The sequence below is a fragment of the Octopus bimaculoides genome, chromosome 5 (assembly GCF_001194135.2).
Source record: "Octopus bimaculoides isolate UCB-OBI-ISO-001 chromosome 5, ASM119413v2, whole genome shotgun sequence".
NCBI classification, from domain to species: Eukaryota; Metazoa; Mollusca; class Cephalopoda; order Octopoda; family Octopodidae; genus Octopus; species Octopus bimaculoides.
Window position 1 is genome coordinate 28,574,483 of NC_068985.1, and position 5,791 is coordinate 28,580,273.

The 5,791-nt window shown below is 36.0% G+C and overlaps 1 protein-coding gene across 2 annotated transcripts in view; it reads left to right on the forward strand.

Moving 5' to 3' along the window:
* Positions 1-5,791, forward strand: part of LOC106868349 (cell adhesion molecule Dscam2) — a 267,763-nt gene that overhangs the window by 32,381 nt on the left and 229,591 nt on the right. The window lies entirely within an intron of this gene.

The following is a 5,791-nucleotide window of genomic DNA, read 5'->3' on the forward strand; positions in this document are numbered from 1 at the left end:
TGTGTGTGTGTGTGTGTGTGTGTGTGTGTGTGACACAAAGGCGACGGGTGAGGAAATATTTCAAACTGTGGAGAGATACGCAGAATCGCATGTGAAAGAAAAACAGACATAAGAAAGAAAATTACAAAAAGACGACCCCAAACTACTACCTGCAACTAGTCAGGAAAACCTACAGAACCTGGCTTACTCTTGATGCTTGAGAAGTCGTCTTTCCGACCTCTGTTCTCTGGTCTGCTCCTCTCATCTGCCTTTTAACAAATTTATCAGAAAGCACCACTTTAGTCTTCGATATCATCTTCCTGTCCAACTGGAACTGAAAGAAGTTGCGAGGGCTTGACCGAAAACAAAAGTGTACTCCATTTAATCGCTTTCGTTATACCCACGAAACGAGTAAATATGTCCGTTGTTTCCGGTATAACAAAGTACCCGGGCTATCCACAAGGATAGGATCGGCTAATGCACGGATCTGTCACACGTGTGACATTGGGCGTAAAACAAATCTGTAGATCAACAATGTGCAAACGCTAAACACTTATGTGTAGAACGGTTTCGTCGATCTCTGCAAATCTCGTACAGGTGTGAATAACATCACTTCCGTACAGGCGTGAATAACGTCACTTTCAAGTTAGCAGCATCCCCAAGCTCGTCCATAATTATGAAATGCTGAATGTCACCTAAATTACTCATAAATCCATGTAAACAAGCAGTTATAAATACTTCACGGTGGAGTGTATCTGACTGACTTTCTGGCTTTCTTTTCATTGGAACATCAAGGTACTATTTTTGTCTTTCTTTTTTGGTGTGTAGTTAGAGCTTCACTGATCTTTCACACAGTTTTCAGTCTGCGATGTAATACGCTTGTCATGTCATGTAGGTTTATTGTTGATATGTCTATCATATATATATATATATATATGATTAAAATCCAAGTTGTGACCTCTTGAAGCACATCTACTTATTTCAGTATTCTAAATCAGTATTTAGACGTTATATTTGTTTGAGGAATGCATAAAAGTTGTAAGGAGTTGAAAATTCTGGTAAACAGTTTCTGTAGAGTGATTATATATCAAAACAGGATATTGAAAAGTTTTTGGTATGACTTATTCACCATTATACATATTCCATTTGCTAATAGGAGTTATAAAATTCAACATTCAGTAGAAACATGTAAGATATCTCCCATTATGAATTCTTCAATGAGAGAATCAAATATTATTATTATAATCATATTATTAATATTGTTATTATTTGATTTTCTGTCTGAAGAATTTCTAGTAGGAGATATCTTACATGTTTCCACTACATGTACAATTTTGTAATATATTAGTAAATGAATCATGTGCAATGGTGATTAATAATACCAAAGATTTTCCAATCTCTTGTTATATATATATATATATATATATATATATATATATATATATATATAGTGAAGGCGTGTGGTTTAGTGGTTGGGGTATTCTGCTCACGAATACCCTTGCATGCAAGTAATAACAACCATAGAGAATCAATGATAATGTTGAAGACAAAAGTTTGAGTTATCTTTAAAAACTTCGTAAAAAAATATTATGCAGATATGATGAAGAAATGTTGTAGACATACTGATGAATAACGTGCTGAAAGCAAACCCAAAATATTTTCATAAGAAAATAGCAATGATATTGTTGTAATAATTCGCAGAACACTAGTAAAAGGTTATAATATCGTGCAGAAGCGAACTAAGAATTTGAAGCATGTGATTTAAAGTCACTCCAGCACGAAATACATTTTTTTCTAATATTGTTATTAGTATATCTAGCATGAATTGGGAACTATTTTGTATACATGGAAACAGTTTAAAAGTAACTTCAGATCGAAATTAACAATACTAAGATGTGTAAATGCTATTAGAGAATGGCTGTCACACAATCTCATTTAGTCCGCCGTTGTGCCAACTAAAGAAATCAATATTAGCCAGACGCAACATTTGTTGAGTGATCGAACAATTCATGATGCGTGGCCTTCTTTTGATATTATTAAGACGGTTCGATAATTTTGTTGTTGTTTCTTAGCGTTTTGTATGCAGATAGCGTGTGTCCTCAGAGGCAGTGTTGCTGATGAAGTACACCCCCCGATATTCTTGAATTTTGGGAATGGTGACGTAAAAAAGAGGTGAAAAAAAACGAAGAGACTGCCAGCCTTCGTGAATGAGATGCTAGAAAACTGTTTGTGAAAACACCTAAGTGCGACAAAAATGAATCAAGTGAGTTGAGAAGTAGAAAAACTGCTTGTATAAAGAACTGAACAAATACAAAAAGAAATAGAATCACATATAGAAAGTTCTTCAAACAACCAATATAGAGTATCGACGGGAGAAACCTGCAAGGGTACGTTCAGATACAGAGTAAATGGGCAACTTTAATATAAAAGGGAACGTAGGATTGAAAATAGAAGTAACTCGACATATATGCAATTATTTGTCATTGACTCTGAATAGAATAGTTATCCGTTAACTTGACATTATAAATTATCACGTTACTGTTTGTCTTATTGGGAAATGAAAGAAGCCAGACTCAATGCCATGCTCCATAGTAACTAAGGTTGACAGAGAAACCCCAACTTTTGACGAAAATGATCGAAATCGTGAGGCTTTTTCCTAACCTTAATCTGAAAATTATTGCCTTACGAGGAGGTACTGAAAAGTTCCTGGCTTTGGGTAAAAGAAAATGCAGGAGGATCAGTTAATTAGGATCTTATTCAACATATTCCCCACTCATATTCACACACGTATTGCAGCAGTCCTTCAGTTTTACTAAGCCCTGTAAAAGAACCCGGAAGGTTGGACCTCCAACCTTTCGCGAAACCCTTAAGGCCAGGGACATTTTAGCCCACCCCCCTTCGTATATCTTATTATTGATAAATATATAAATAGTGTTTTATAACAGGAAGTGAATTGGGGGAAATATGTCATTTATACATTTTCTAAGAGTATCATGAAGGCACACAGGAAATGAAATTGCCGTAGCTATAGCCATGGTTGAAACCGAACGGGGAACTTAACTAAAAGTGAGTTCGTCCTCAGTGATTGCTATAAACAATAATTGCTTTTTCACTAGAACCAAGAACTGCATTTCTACAGGGAGGATCAATGAAATGCTTGTATTCTGATAAATTTCACAAAGTCTTCATAATGGTTTAATTGGAACTAATTTTTTTTAAAGTTTAGATTGAATTTAGTCATAAATTACGTATTGTCTCGAATAATACACGCACTTCAAAATCTCGAATTTGTACTTTTGTTCTGCTTAATGATGCAGTATAAAAAATATTTAAACTTATAAACATAGGTGCAGGCTTGGTTGTGTGGTAAGAAGCTTGCTTCTCCACCACATGGCTCCGGGTTCAGTCGCACTGCGTGGCACCTTGGGTAAGTGTCTTCTACTATAGTCTCGGGCCGACCAAAGCCTTGTGAGTGGGTTTGGTAGAGAGGAAACTGAAAGAAGCTCGTCGTGTTTATATATATATATATATATATATATATATATATGTTTTTTATGTTTATGTGTTTGTGTTTGTTCCCCCACCATCGCTTGACAACCGATGTTGGTGTGTTTATGTACCCGAAACTTAGTGGTTCAGCAAAAGAGACCGATAAAAAGTACTAGGCTTACAAAAAATAAGTCCTGGGTGGATTTGTTCGACTAAAGGCGGTGCTCCAGTATGGCCGCAGTCAGATGACTGTAACGTGTAAAGGAGTAAAAAAGTAAAAAGTATAACAGCGTGAAGCTTCATTTCACTGCATTGTCTTGCCAGTTCTTATTGATTTCACTGTATAAAATTGATAAGACTCGCTTCATTATTCTAAAGTTCGTTTACCAACCGGGTTAACTTTACTTGAACCAAACTTTATAAAGTATTTGATTATCAAGTCCATTACTTATCAAACTCATCAAAACTTGTATCTACTTTTTAAACTGGTTTAATCAAAATTAATTCAGATCTTTAATAGATTACTTCAGTCTGGACGAAACGGAAGCATAGACACAATATAGATAGAATGATAATTAACAGTATTCAGTTTTTGAAAGAAATCATGCTATTTATTAACTAATGACTGCCAATGATCAGTATTGTGATCGCATTAATGCCAATAAGTTTATAAGGACTTTTTCATTTTGTACATTGAGAAAATTTATGCACTTACAAACTGTGCACGGACTAAGACATATGATAAAAGATCTATAGCGGAGAGAAAATAATATGTGTTCTAATGATTTCTTTCTCAAAATATATATCGTGTAAATGAAGTGAAACTGCTTCAACACGCAATAGAAAGCAGTTTGAGATGTACGTCACCAAGGAAATTTCCATTCTTCCACGGCACTTAACCACAGTGACGGCTGATACTATTCTTAACTTACAGAGCTATAAGTCATCAAGGAAACCAAGAGTAGATGTCATTTTGATTTCACGGATAACTTCGTCTGCATGTAATACATTTAACATTAATATAGAAATTTTGGTGATGAGGTCACGAATCGACTGGGTTATGAGATTCTCGGATAAAATATCTGACTTAAATCGCTTCAGATTTTGCACTTTAGGTATAAATGCAGAATTCTTTGAGCGTAGGTTGAAATGTCTTGTGCTGTTTCGGCTCTACGTCCTGCGATTAAATTCTGTTCCTCACACATTACTCTGAAGAAAGAGTCAGATAAATTGCAACAGACAGTGGCACAAGTATCAATGTAATCGTCACAAGACAGTTGAAACGAGACAAGGATACACAAGACTCGGAGATAAAACTCTTTGGGGGATAAAACTTGCAATACTTGCTCACATTCAAACCCAATTATTTATATACAGATATAAGGTTCACAGTTATTATATTTCAACATTTACCCTCCAACCCAGAACAAAACGTTACGTATCTACTATGTAGAAGTTACAAGCCCGTTTTATAGGTTTGTGTATTTGAATGCTCCTCGTAGAGTAATCGAATAATGAAGTCCACTGTCATCTCAACTCGAACTAAACTCCGCTTATTTAGTTCAAACGTAAAATCTGTGCTTTTGTATGGTTGTGAAACATAGAGGGCCACCTGCAGCAACTACAAGAAGATCCAGACCTTCATCAACAAATGTCTCTGGCATATCCTCCATCTGAAGTGGTTCGACCGAGTGCCAAACACCGACCTGTGGGAAAGGGCCAACCCGGAGCCCATACATATTCAGATTAGACGAAGGAAATGGAGATGGATCGGACACATACTGCGGAAAGAAACCTCAAATGTGACACGACAAGCACTTGACTGGAACCAGAAAGGGAAAAAGAAGCAAGGACGCCCTAAGCAGACATGGAAGCGGAGCATTTTGGACGAGCTAGGGGACCACCGGCCTGAGATGGGAAGCAGCCAAGAAACACGCCAATGACCACAAAAAGTGGAAAATATCTGTTGAGGCCCTATGATCCACAAGGAGCAAAAAGGATTAAGAGAGAGAGAGAAGAGTATTTGAATGATAATAAATATGAACAGAATATTGACTGTAGATTAAAATGAACATATTATTTAAAATCACTGTTCAGGGGCATATATTCCGGGCGTGCTAGGTGTGCGCTTCACACCCATCGAAAATGGAAAATTCATTATAAATATTAACCTTACTCTTTAATTTAATCAGAAGACTTAATGGAAAACTTTTGTTATATCGCTGCTTGACATTTGGAGACATCAGGTGTGGCAGCACACCCAGTACAACAAGCACAATACGCCAATGATATATATATATATATATATATATATATATATATA